Raw genomic sequence first — 15,393 nt, 5'->3', positions numbered from 1 at the left:
AGCACGGGCCATCTATCTACAATCAACATAGACAAGCAAGATACTATCAGGTACTAAGTTCATGATAAATTTAAGTTCAATTAATCATATTACTTAAGAACTCCCACTTAGATAGACATCCCTCTAATCCTCTAAGTGATCACGTGATCCATATCAACTAAACCATGTCCGATCATCACGTGAGATGGAGTAGTTTCAACGGTGAACATCACTATGTTGATCATATCTACTATATGATTCACGCTCGACCTTTCGGTCTTCGTGTTCCGAGGCCATATCTGTTATATGCTAGGCTCGTCAAGCTTAACCTGAGTATTCCGCGTGTGCAACTGTTTTGCACCCATTGTATTTGAACGTAGAGCCTATCACACCCGATCATCACGTGGTGTCTCAGCACGAAGAACTTTCACAACGGTGCATACTCAGGGAGAACACTTATACTATGATAATTTAGTGAGGGATCATCTTATAATGCTACCATCAATGAAAGCAAGATAAGATGCATAAAAGATAAACATCACATGCAATCAATATAAGTGATATGATATGGCCATCATCATCTTGTGCTTGTGATCTCCATCTCCGAAGCACCATCATGATCACCATCGTCACCGGCGCGACACCTTGATCTCCATCGTAGCATCGTTGTCGTCTCGACAATCTTATGCTTCTACGACTATCGCTACCGCTTAGTGATAAAGTAAAGCATTACAGGGCGATTGCATTGCATACAATAAAGCGACAACCATATGGCTCCTGCCAGTTGCCGATAACTCGGTTACAAAACATGATCATCTCATAAAATAAAATATAGCATCATGCCTACACCATATCACATCACAACATGCCCTGCAAAAACAAGTTAGACGTCCTCTGCTTTGTTGTTGCAAGTTTTACGTGGCTGCTACGGGCTGACCAAGAACCGTTCTTACCTACGCATCAAAACCACAACGATAGTTTGTCAAGTTGGTGCTGTTTTAACCTTCACAAGGACCGGGCGTAGCCACACTCGGTTCAACTAAAGTTGGAGAAACTGACACCCGCTAGCCACCTGTGTGCAAAGCACGTCGGTAGAACCAGTCTCGCGTAAGCGTACGCGTAATGTCGGTCCGGGCCGCTTCATCCAACAATACCGCCGAACCAAAGTATGACATGCTGGTAAGCAGTATGACTTATATCGCCCACAACTCACTTGTGTTCTACTCGTGCATATGACATCTACGCGTAAAACCTGGCTCTGATACCACTGTTGGGGAACTTAGTAATTTCAAAAAAATTCCTATGCACACGCAAGATCATGGTGATGCATAGCAACGAGAGGGGAGAGTGTTGTCCACGTACCTTCGTAGACCGAACGCGGAAGCGTTAGCACAACGCGGTTGATGTAGTCGTACGTCTTCACGATCCGAACCGATCAAGTACTGAACGCACGGCACCTCCGAGTTCAGCACACGTTCAGCCCGATGACGTCCCTCGAACTCCGATCCAGCCGAGTGTTGAGGGAGAGTTTTGTCAGCACGATGGCGTGGTGACGATGATGATGTTCTACCGACGCAGGGCTTCGCCTAAGCACCGCTACAGTATTATCGAGGTGGACTATGGTGGAGGGGGGCACCGCACACGGCTAAAAGATCAAACGATCAATTGTTGTGTCCTTGGGGTGCCCCCTGCCCCCGTATATAAAGGAGCAAGGGGGAGGTGCGGCCGGCCAGGGAGGAGGCGCGCCAGGAGGAGTCCTACTCCCACCACCGGGAGTAGGACTCCCTCCCTTCTTGTTGGAATAGGAGAAGGGGGAAAGAGGTGGAGGAGAGGAAGGAAAGGGGGGCGCCCCCTCTCCTTGTCCTATTCGGACTTGGGGGAGGGGCGCGCGGCCCTTGCCCTGGCCGCCTCTCCTCATCTCCATTAAGGCCCACTATGGCCCATTAACCCCCGGGGGGTTCCGGTAACCCCTCCGGTACTCCGGCAAAACCCCGATTTCACCCGGAACACTTCCGATATCCAAATATAGGCTTCCAATATATCAATCTTCATGTCTCGACCATTTCGAGACTCCTCGTCATGTCCGTGATCACATCCGGGACTCCGAAAAACCTTCGGTACATCAAAACATATAAACTCATAATATAACTGTCATCGAAACTTTAAGCGTGCGGACCCTACGGGTTCGAGAACTATGTAGACATGACCGAGACACGTCTCCGGTCAACAACCAATAGCGGAACCTGGATGCTCATATTGGCTCCCACATATTCTACGAAGATCTTTATCGGTCAGACCGCATAACAACATATGTTGTTCCCTTTGTCATCGGTATGTTACTTGCCCGAGATTCGATCGTCGGTATCTCAATACCTAGTTCAATCTCGTTACCGGCAAGTCTCTTTACTCGTCCCGTAATACATCATCCCACAACTAACTCATTAGTTGCAATGCTTGCAAGGCTTAAGTGATGTGCATTACCGAGAGGGCCCAGAGATACCTCTCCGACAATCGGAGTGACAAATCCTAATCTCGAAATACGCCAACCCAACAAGTACCTTCGGAGACACCTGTAGAGCACCTTTATAATCACCCATTTACATTGTGACGTTTAGTAGCACACAAAGTGTTCCTCCAGTAAACGGGAGTTGCATAATCTCATAGTCATAGGAACATGTATAAGTCATGAAGAAAGCAGTAGCAACATACTAAATGATCGAGTGCTAAGCTAACGGAATGGGTCAAGTCAATCACATCATTCTTCTAATGATGTGATCCCGTTAATCAAATGACAACTCATGTCTATGGCTAGGAAGCATAACCATCTTTGATCAACGAGCTAGTCAAGTAGAGGCATACTAGTGACACTCTGTTTGTCTATGTATTCACACAAGTATTATGTTTCCGGTTAATACAATTCTAGCATGAATAATAAACATTTATCCTGATATAAGGAAATAAACAATAACTTTATTATTGCCTCTAGGGCATATTTCCTTCAGTTCCGGCACCCTGCCGGAGGGGGGAACCCTCACCGGTGGCCATCTTCATCATCCCGGCGCTCTCCATGACGAGGAGGGAGTAGTTCACCCTCGGGGCTGAGGGTATGTACCAGTAGCTATGTGTTTGATCTCTCTCTCTCTCTCTCTCTCTCTCTCGTGTTCTTGAGTTGGCACGATCTTGATGTATTGCGAGCTTTGCTATTATGGTTGGATCTTATGATGTTTCTACCCTTCTACTCTCTTGTAATCGATTGAGTTTCCCCTTTGAAGTTATCTTATCAGATTGAGTCTTTAAGGATTTGAGAACACTTGATGTATGTCTTGCATGTGCTTATCTGTGGTGACAATGTTATTTTACTACGGACTCTTGAATAGATCGATCGGAAAGGATAACTTTGAGGTGGTTTCATACCCTACCATAATCTCTTCGTTTGTTCTCCGCTATTAGTAACTTTGGAGTGACTCTTTGTTGCATGTTGAGGGATAGTTATATGATCCAATTATGTGATTATTGTTGAGAGAACTTGCACTAGTGAAAGTATGAGCCCTAGGCCTTGTTTCCTAGCATAGCAATACCGTTTACGCTCACTTTTACCACTTGCTACCTTACTGTTTTTATATTTTCAGATTACAAAAACATATATCTACCATCCATATTGCACTTGTATCACCATCTCTTCGCCGAACTAGTGCACATATACAATTTACCATTGTATTGGGTGTGTTGAGGACACAAGAGACTCTTTGTTATTTGGTTGCAGGGTTGTTTGAGAGAGACCATCTTCAACCTACGCCTCCCACGAATTGATAAACCTTAGGGCATCCACTTGAGGGAAATTTGCTACTGTCCTACAAACCTCTGCACTTGGAGGCCCAACAACGTCTACTAGAAGAAGGTTGTGTAGTAGACATCACTTGCCATGGTGTCATTGCTGGAAGCTGTAAGCCACTCATTGGCAGGAAAAAGTTACCAAGAGAAGGTAGCTGCCAACCACTTTACTACCATATGCCATATTTATGATAAAAGTTGTTAGATTTTCAGTTAACACCCAATGATTTGTTAAAGTGGGAACTCTATTCACTAGTTCATGGTTTTTTAGTGGCCAGTGGATAAAGTTACCAAGGCACTTGACACTGTTGGAAATATGCCCTAGAGGCAATAATAAATTGGTTATTATTATATTTCCTTGTTCATGATAATCGTTTATTATCCATTCTAAAATTGTATTGATAGGAAACTCAGATACATGTGTGGATACATAGACAACACCATGTCCCTAGTAAGCCTCTAGTTGACTAGCTCGTTGATCAATAGATGGTTACGGTTTCCTGACCATGGACATTGGATGTCGTTGATAACGGGATCACATCATTAGGAGAATGATGTGATGGACAAGACCCAATCCTAAGCCTAGCACAAGATCGTGTAGTTCGTTTGCTAAGAGCTTTTCTAATGTCAAGTATCATTTCCTTAGACCATGAGATTGTGCAACTCCCAGATACCGTAGGAATGCTTTGGGTGTACCAAACGTCGCAACGTAACTGGGTGGCTATAAAGGTGCACTACAGGTATCTCCGAAAGTGTCTGTTGGGTTGGCACGAATCGAGACTGGGATTTGTCACTCCGTGTAAACGGAGAGGTATCTCTGGGCCCACTCGATAGGACATCATCATAATGTGCACAATGTGACCAAGGAGTTGATCACGGGATGATGTGTTACGGAACGAGTAAAGAGACTTGCCTGTAACGAGATTGAACAAGGTATCGGGATACCGACGATCGAATCTCGGGCAAGTAACATACCGATTGACAAAGGGAATTGTATACGGGATTGATTGAATCCCCGACATCGTGGTTCATCCGATGAGATCATCATGGAACATGTGGGAGCCAACATAGGTATCTAGATCTCGCTGTTGGTTATTGGTCGGAGAACGTCTCGGTCATGTCTGCATGGTTCCCGAACCCGTAGGGTCTACACACTTAAGGTTCGGTGACGCTAGGGTTATAGAGATATTAGTATGCGGTAACCCGAAAGTTGTTCGGAGTCCCGGATGAGATCCCGGACGTCACGAGGAGTTCTGGAATGGTCCGGAGGTAAAGATTTATATATGGGAAGTCTTGTTTTGGTCACCGGAAAAGTTTCGCGCATTATCGGTATTGTACCGGGAGTGCCGAAAGGGGTCCGGGGGTCCACCAGCCCCGGGGGGCCACATGGGCTGTAGGGGTGTGCGCCTTGGCCTATATGGGCCAAGGGCACCAGCCCCAAGAGGCCCATGCGCCAAGAGATAAGGGAAAGGGAGAGTCCTAAAGGGGGAAGGCACCTCCGAGGTGCCTTGGGGAGGATGGACTCCTCCCTGGCCGCACCCTTCCTTGGAGGAAGGGCCAAGGCTGCGCCCCCCCTCTCCCTTGGCCCTATATATAGTGGGGGGAAGGGAGGGCAGCAAACCCTAAGCCCTGGCGCCTCCCTCTCCCTCCCGTGACACATCTCCCTCCTCCCCGCTTGCGCTTGGCAAAGCCCTGCCGGGATCCCGCTACTTCCACCACCACGCCGTCGTGCTGCTGGATCTCCATCAACCTCTCCTTCCCCCTTGCTGGATCAAGAAGGAGGAGACGTCGCTGCATCGTACATGTGTTGAACGCGGAGGTGCCGTCCGTTCGACGCTAGGATCATCGGTGATTTGGATCACGACGAGTACGACTCCATCAACCCCCTTCTCTTGAATGCTTCCGCTCGCGATCTACAAGGGTATGTAGATGCACTCCCCTTCCCCTCGTTGCTAGATTACTCCATAGATTGATCTTGGTGATGCGTAGAAAATTTTGAATTTCTGCTACGTTCACCAACAGACACTACCTACTACGGGCGCTTGCATGGTAATCCCCACCCAATGTGGGGAACTTACCAAGGCACATGCACACTAACTAGTTCATGGTTATTTGGTAGTCAATAGAAAGAATTGCAAACATATTTTGTAGACAAGTTGCCATCAAGCATCCACAACCCCCCCCCCCCCCCTACAACAAGCAAAGAAATGTTGCCTCCTACAATCAATATGGAATGCCACCTTGCGAACAGCATAAAACTACCACCCAAAAAAACATGATTTTTCCATACCTGTTACTTTGTTGCTGAAGGAAATATGCTCTAGAGGCAATAATAAAGTTATTGTTTATTTCCTTATTTCATGATAAATGTTTATTATTCATGCTAGAATTGTATTAACCAGAAACATAATACATGTGTGAGTACATAGACAAACAGAGTGTCACTAGTATGCCTCTACTTGACTAGCTCGTTGATCAAAGATGGTTATGTTTCCTAGCCATAGACATGAGTTGTCATTTGATTAACGGGGTCACATCATTAGGAGAATGATGTGATTGACTTGACCCATTCCGTTAGCTTAGCACTTGATCGTTTAGTATGTTGCTATTGCTTTCTTCATGACTTATACATGTTCCTATGAATATGAGATTATGCAACTCCCGTTTACCGGAGGAACACTTTGTGTGCTACCAAACGTCACAACGTAACTGGGTGATTATAAAGGTGCTCTATAGGTGTCTCCGAAGGTACTTGTTAGGTTGGCGTATTTCGAGATTAGGATTTGTCACTCCGATTGTCGGAGAGGTATCTCTGGGCCCACTCGGTAATGCACATCACTTAAGCCTTGAAAGCATTGCAACTAATGAGTTAGTTGCGGGATGATGTATTACGGAACGAGTAAAGAAACTTGCCGGTAATGAGATTGAACTAGGTATTGAGATACCGATGATCGAATCTCGGGCAAGTAACATACCGATGACAAAGGGAACAACGTATGTTGTTTTGCGGTCTGACCGATAAAGATCTTCGTAGAATATGTGGGAGCCAATATGAGCATCCAGGTTCCGCTATTGGTTATTGACCGAAGACGTGTCTCGGTCATGTCTACATAGTTCTCCAACCCGTAGGGTCTGCACGCTTAATGTTTCGATGACGGTTATATTATGAGTTTATGAGTTTTGATGTACCGAAGGTTGTTCGGAGTCCCGGATGTGATCGGACATAACGAGGAGTCTTGAAATGGTCGAGACATAAAGATTGATATCTTGGAAGCCTATATTTGGATATCAGAAGTGTTCCGCGTGAAATCGGGATTTTACCGGAGTACCGGGGGTTACCGGAACCCCCCTGGGCTTAATGGGCCTACATGGGCCTTAGTGGAAATAGAGGGCAGCAAGGGGAGTGTGGGGCGCGCCCCCGAAGGCCCAAACCGAATTGGTTTAGGGCAAGGGGGGCCAGCCCCCTCTTTCCTTCTCCTCCTCTCCCTTTCCTTCCCCCTCTCCTACTCCTACTAGGAATAGGAGGAGTCCTACTCCTAGTGGGAGTAGGACTCCCCCTTGGCGCACCTCTCCCTGGCCGGCCGCCTCCTCCCCTTGCTCCTTAATATACGGGGGCAGGGGGCACCCCATAGACACAACAATTGATCGTTTGATCTTTTAGCCGTGTGCGGTGCCCCCCTCCACCATAGTCCACCTCGATAATACTGTAGCGGTGCTTAGGCGAAGCCCTGCGTCGATAGAACATCATCATCGTCACCACGCCGTCGTGCTGACGAAACTCTCCCTCAACACTCGGTTGGATCGGAGTTCGAGGGACGTCATCGGGCTGAACGTGTGCTGAACTCGGAGGTGTCGTGCGTTCTGTACTTGATCGGTCGGATCGTGAAGACGTACGACTACATCAACCGCGTTGTGCTAACGCTTCCTGTTCGGTCTACGAGGGTACGTGGACAACACTCTCCCCTCTCGTTGCTATGCATCACCATGATCTTGCGTGTGCGTAGGATTTTTTTTGAAATTACTATGTTCCCCAACAGTGGTACCAGAGCCAGGTTTTATGCGTAGATGTCATATGCACGAGTAGAACACAAGTGAGTTGTGGGCGATATAAGTCATACTGCTTACCATCATGTCATACTTTGGTTCGGCGGTATTGTTGGATGTAGTGGCCCGGACCGACATTACGCGTACGCTTACGCGAGACTGGTTCTACCGACGTGCTTTGCACACAGGTGGCTAGCGGGTGTCAGTTTCTCCAACTTTAGTTGAACCGAGTGTGGCTACACCCGGTCCTTGCGAAGGTTAAAACAGCACCAACTTGACAAACTATCATTGTGGTTTTGATGCGTAGGTAAGAACGGTTCTTGCTCAGCCCGTAGCAGCCACGTAAAACTTGCAACAACAAAGCAGAGGACGTCTAACTTGTTTTTGCAGGGCATGTTGTGATGTGATATGGTCAAGGCATGATGCTATATTTTATTGTATGAGATGATCATGTTTTGTAATCGAGTTATCGGCAACTGCAGGAGCCATATGGTTGTCGCTTTATTGTATGCAATGCAATTGCCCTGTAATGCTTTACTTTATCACTAAGCGGTAGCGATAGTCGTAGAAGCATAAGATTGGCGAGACGACAACGATGCTACGATGGAGATCAAGGTGTCGCGCCGGTGACGATGGTGATCATGATGGTGCTTCGGAGATGGAGATCACAAGCACAAGATGATGATGGCCATATCATATCACTTATATTGATTGCATGTGATGTTTATCTTTTATGCATCTTATCTTGCTTTGATTGACGGTAGCATTATAAGATGATCTCTCACTAAATCTGAAGATAAAAGTGTTCTCCCTGAGTATGCACCGTTGCCAAAGTTCGTCGTGCCCAGACACCACGTGATGATCGGGTGTGATAAGCTCTACGTCCATCTACAACGGGTGCAAGCCAGTTTTGCACACGCAGAATACTCAGGTTAAACTTGACGAGCCTAGCATATGCAAATATGGCCTCGGAACACTGAGACCGAAAGGTCGAGCGTGAATCATATAGTAGATATGATCAACATAGTGATGTTCACCATTGAAAACTACTCCATTTCACGTGCTGATCGGTTATGGTTTAGTTGATTTGGATCACGTGATCACTTAGATGATTAGAGGGATGTCTATCTAAGTGGGAGTTCTTAAGTAATATGATTAATTGAACTTTAATTTATCATGAACCTAGTCCTGGTAGTATTAGCATATCTACGTTGTAGATCAATAGCTCGCGTTGTTGCTTCCCTATGTTTTATATGTGTTCCTAGAGAAAACTAAGTTGAAAGATGTTAGTAGCAATGATGCGGATTGGATCCGTGATCTGAGGTTTATCCTCATTGCTGCACAGAAGAATTATGTCCTTGATGCACCGCTAGGTGACAGACCTATTGCAGGAGCAGATGCAGACGTTATGAACGTTTGGCTAGCTCAATATGATGACTACTTGATAGTTTAGTGCACCATGCTTAACGGCTTAGAATCGAGACTTCAAAGACATTTTGAACGTCATGGACCATATGAGATGTTCCAGGAGTTGAAGTTAATATTTCAAGCAAATACCCGAGTTGAGAGATATGAAGTCTCCAACAAGTTCTATAGCTAAAAGATGGAGGAGAATAGCTCAAGCAGTGAGCATGTGCTCAGATTGTCTGGGTACTACAATCGCTTGAATCAAGTGGGAGTTAATCTTCCAGATAAAATAGTGATTGACAGAATTCTCTAGTCACCATCACCAAGTTAGTACAACTTCATGATGAACTATAGTATGCAAGGGATGACGAAAACGATTCCCGAGCTTTTCATGATGATGAAATCGATGAAGGTAGAAATCAAGAAAGAGCATCAAGTGTTGATGATTAACAAGACCACTAGTTTCAAGAAAAGGGGCAAAGGGAAGAAGGGGAATTTCAAGAAGAACGGCAAGCAAGTTGCTGCCCGAGTGAAGAAGCCCAAGTCTGGACCTAAGCTTGAGACTAAGTGCATCTACTACAAAGGGACTGGTCACTGGAAGCGGAACTACCCCAAGTGATTGGCGGATAAGAAGGATGGCAAAGTGAACATAAGTATATTTGATATACATGTTATTGATGTGTACTTTACTAGTGTTTATAGCAACCCCTCAGTATTTGATACTAGTTCAGTTGCTAAGATTAGTAACTCGAAACGGGAGTTGTAGAATGAACATAGACTAGTTAAGGGTGAAGTGACGATGTGTGTTGGAAGTGGTTCCAAGATTGATATGATCATCATCGCACACTCCCTATACTTTCGGGATTAGTGTTGAACCTAAATAAGTGTTATTTGGTGTATGCGTTGAGCATGAATATGATTTGATCATGTTTATTGCAATACGGTTATTCATTTAAGATAGAGAATAATTGTTGTTCTGTTTACATGAATAAAACCTTATATGGTTACACACCCAATGAAAATGGTTCGTTGGATCTCGATCATAGTGATACACATATTCATAATATTGAAGCCAAAAGATGCAAAGTTAATAATTGTAGTGCAACTTATTTGTGGCACTGCCGTTTAGGTCATATTGGTGTAAAGCGCATGAAGAAACTCCATGCTGATGGGCTTTTGGAATCACTTGATTATGAATCACTTGATGCTTGCGAACCATGCCTCTCAGGAAAGATGACTAAAACGCCGTTCTCCGGAACAATGGAGCGAGCAAAAGATTTGTTGAAAATCATACATACTGATGTATGTGGTTCGATGAATATTGAGGCTCGCGGCAGGTATCGTTATTTTCTGACCTTCACAGATGATTTGAGCAGATATGGGTATATCTACTTGATGAAACATAAAGTCTGAAACATTTGAAAAGTTCGTATAATTTCAGAGTGAAGTGGAAAATCATCGTAACAAGAAAATAAAGTTTCTATGATCTAATCGTGGAGGAGAATATTTGAGTTACGAGTTTGGTTTTCATTTGAAACAATGCGGAATAGTTTCGCAACTCACGCCACCTAAAACACCACAGCGTAATGGTGTGTCCGGACGTCATAACCGTACTTTATTAGATATGGTGCGATCTATAATGTTTCTTACCAATCTACCACTATCGTTTTGGGGTTATGCATTAGAGACAGTTGCATTCACGTTAAAAAGGGCACCATCTAAATCCGTTGAGTTGACACCTTATGAACTGTGGTTTGGCAAGAAACCAAAGTTGTCGTTTCTTAAAGTTTGGGGTTGCGATGCTTATGTGAAAAAGTTTCAACATGATAAGCTTGAACCCAAAGGAGACTATTGGGTATATCTTCTATCACAGATCCGAAGGCAAATTCGTTGCTAAGAATGGATCCTTTCTAGAGAAGGAGTTTCTCTCGAAAGAAGTGAGTGGGAGGAAAGTAGAACTTGATGAGGTAACTGTACCTGCTCCCTTATTGGAAAGTAGTTCATCACAGAAACCGGTTCCTGTGACACCTACACCAATTAGTGAGGAAGCTAATGATAATGATCATGAAACTTCAGATCAAGTTAATACCGAACCTCGTAGGTCAACCAGAGTAAAATCCGCACCAGAGTGGTACGGTAATCCTGTTCTGGAGGTCATGTTACTTGACCATGACGAACCTATGAACTATGAGGAAGCGATGATGAGCCCAGATTCCGCAAAATGGCTTGAGGCCATGAAATCTGAGATGGGATCCATGTATGAGAACAAAGTATGGACTTTGATTGACTTGCCCGATGATTGGTGAGCCATTGAGATTAAATGGATCCTCAAGAGGAAGACGGACGCTGATAGTAGTGTTACTATCTACAAAGCTAGAATTGTCGTAAAAAGGTTTCGACAAGTTCAAAGTGTTGACTACGATGAGAGTTTCTCATTCGTATCTATGCTTAAGTCTGTCCGAATCATGTTAGCAATTGCCGCGTTTTATGAAATCTGGCAAATGGATAAACAAAACTGCATTCCTTAATGGATTTATTAAAGAAGAGTTGTATATGATGCAACAAGAAGGTTTTGTCAATCCTAAAGGTGCTAGCAAAATATGCAAGCTCCAACGATCCATCTATGGACTAGGGCAAGCATCTCGGAGTTTGGATATACGCTTTGATAAATTGATCAAAGCATATAGTTTTACACAGACTTGAGGTGAAGCCTGTATTTACAAGAAAGTGAGTGGGAGCACTACAACATTTCTGATAAGTATATGTGAATGACATATTGTTGATCGGAAATAATGTAGAATTTTCTGGAAACCATAAAGGAGTATTTGAAAGGAGTTTTTTTCAAAGAAAGACCTCGCTGAAGCTGCTTACATATTGAGCATCAAGATCTATAGAGATAGATCAAGACGCTTGATAAGTTTTTTCAATGAGTACATACCTTGACAAGATTTTGACGTAGTTCAAAATGGAACAGTCAAAGAAAGAGTTCTTGCCTGTGTTACAAGGTGTGAAATTGAGTAAGACTCAAAGCCCGACCACGGCAGAAGATAGAAAGAGAATGAAAGTCATTCCCTATGTCTTGGCCACAGGTTCTATAAAGTATGCCATGCTGTGTACCAGATCTATTGTATACCCTACACTGATTTTGGCAAGGGAGTACAATAGTGATCTAGGAGTAGATCACTGGAAAGCAGTCAAAAATATCCTTAGTGGAATAAGGATATGTTTCTCGATTATGGAGGTGACAAAAAGGTTTGTCGTAAAGGGTTGCGTCGATAATTTTTTTGACACTGATCCAGATGACTCTAAGTCTCAATCTGGATACATAATGAAAGTGGGAACTATTAGCTAGAGTAGCTCCGTGCAGAGCATTGTATACATAGAATTTGCAAAATACTTTCGGATCTGAATGTGACAGACCCGTTGACTAATATTATCTCACAAGCAAAACATGATCACACCTTAGTACTCTTTGGGTGTTAATCACATAGCGATGTGAACTAGATTATTGACTCTAGTAAACCCTTTGGGTGTTGGTCACATGACGATGTGAACTATGGGTGTTAATCACATGGTGATGATGCACGGTTTTGCATGAGAGAAAGAAGCGAGGAATCCTCTTTTCGACTCTGCCTCCCCCACTCCAGTCGTTGCTTTTCTTTCTTTGAATTATTGGTGTTAAATCACATGGCGATGTGAACTAGATTATTGACTCTAGTGCAAGTGGGAGACTGAAGGAAATATGCCCTAGAGGCAATAATAAAGTTATTATTTATTTCCTTATTTCATGATAAATGTTTATTATTCATGCTAGAATTGTATTAACCAGAAACATAATACATGTGTGAGTACATAGACAAACAGAGTGTCACTAGTATGCCTCTACTTGACTAGCTCGTTGATCAAAGATGGTTATGTTTCCTAGCCATAGACATGAGTTGTCATTTGATTAACGGGGTCACATCATCAGGAGAATGATGTGATTGACTTGACCCATTCCGTTAGCTTAGCACTTGATCGTTTAGTATGTTGCTATTGCTTTCTTCATAACTTATATATGTTCCTATGACTATGAGATTATGCAACTCCCGTTTACCGGAGGAACACTTTGTGTGCTACCAAACATCACAAAGTAACTGGGTGATTATAAAGGTGCTCTACAGGTGTCTCCGAAGGTACTTGTTGGGTTGGCGTATTTCGAGATTAGGATTTGTCACTCCGATTGTCGGAGAGGTATCTCTGGGCCCACTCGGTAATGCACATCACTTAAGCCTTGCAAGCATTGCAACTAATGAGTTAGTTGCGGGATGATGTATTACGGAACGAGTAAAGAAACTTGCCGGTAATGAGATTGAACTAGGTATTGAGATACCGATGATCGAATCTCGGGCAAGTAACATACCGATGACAAAGGGAACAGCGTATGTTGTTATGCGGTCTGACCGATAAAGATCTTCGTAGAATATGTGGGAGACAATATGAGCATCCAGGTTCCGCTATTGGTTATTGACCGGAGACGTGTCTCGGTCATGTCTACATAGTTCTCGAACCCGTAGGGTCCGCACGCTTAACGTTTCGATGACGGTTATACTATGAGTTTATGAGTTTTGATGTACTGAAGGTTGTTCGGAGTCCCGGATGTGATCACGGACATAACGAGGAGTCTCAAAATGATCGAGACATAAATATTGATATATTGGAAGCCTATATTTGGATATCGGAAGTGTTCCGAGTGAAATCGGGATTTTACCGGAGTACCGGGGGTTACCGGAACCCCCCGGGGCTTAATGGGCCTACATGGGCCTTAGTGGAAATAGAGGGCAACAAGGGGAGTGTGGGGCACGCCCCCCAAGGCCCAAACCGAATTGGTTTAGGGCAAGGGGGGCCGGCCCCCCCTTTCCTTCTCCTCCTCTCCCTTTCCTTCCCCCTCTCCTACTCCTACTAGGAATAGGAGGAGTCCTACTCCTAGTGGGAGTAGGACTCCCCCTTGGAGCGCCTCTCCCTGGCCGGCCGTCTCCTCCCCTTGCTCCTTTATATACGGGGCAGGGGGCACCCCATAGACACAACAATTGATCGTTTGATCTTTTAGCCGTGCGCGGTGCCCCCCTCCACCATAGTCCACCTCGATAATACTGTAGCGGTGCTTAGGCGAAGCCCTGCGTCGGTAGAACATCATCATCGTCACCACGCCGTCGTGCTGACGAAACTCTCCCTGAACACTCGGCTGGATCAGAGTTCGAGGGACGTCATCGGGCTGAACATGTGCTGAACTCGGAGGTGTCGTGCGTTCGGTACTTGATCGGTCGGATCGTGAAGACGTATGCCTACATCAACGCGTTGTGCTAACGCTTCCGCTTTCGGTCAACGAGGGTACGTGGACAACACTCTCCCCTCTCGTTGCTATGCATCACCATGATCTTGCGTGTGCGTAGGAAATTTTTTGAAATTACTACGTTCCTCAACAGTTGCTAGTTAGCGAGCAGCATAAAACTATCACCGAGAAAGACTTCACTCCAAAGAGCTAGTGCATGACACCCAACTCACACACGCGGGAGAGCGACTTGATTTATTCAGCATGGCAATAGATAGTTTATACAGATAATGGCAATATATAGTTTTATTGAACATTTATTACTTATCTCAACCCCATAAAATCAAATTTAAGCACCACACAAAAGCGCACAAAAGTTTCCATGATATAGAAAAGAAAGTACCACATCTCCAAGATTTCATATGTATATAGCTAGCATAGAAAAAGATTGCCATAATCTAGAGATAAAATTGGAACATACCACAAATTTATATAACAATACACATAAAAATTGCAATGGTCTATAAAATAAAACCGACATATGTCCAAGAATTACATAAAAATACATGAAACACGAAAGAGTTACCATTATCCAGATAACAAAACTGCCACATAGCCAGGAATTTCATATATGTAGCAAACACATAAATAGATGCCATGAACCTAGAAAGTCAAACTGTCGCATATCCAGGAATTTATATATGTAGCAAACACATGGTAAGTTGCCATGATCTAGATAATAAATTTACAACGTAGCTAGGAGTTTCATATGTATGTCTAGCAAATCTGGCATAATGATCGAGCACCGATGGTTGTGGTCG

Source organism: Triticum aestivum, chromosome 3D (assembly GCF_018294505.1).
Source record: "Triticum aestivum cultivar Chinese Spring chromosome 3D, IWGSC CS RefSeq v2.1, whole genome shotgun sequence".
Taxonomy (NCBI): Eukaryota; Viridiplantae; Streptophyta; class Magnoliopsida; order Poales; family Poaceae; genus Triticum; species Triticum aestivum.
The sequence above is the reverse complement of the archived record's forward strand: the minus strand, read 5'-3'. Positions refer to the sequence as shown.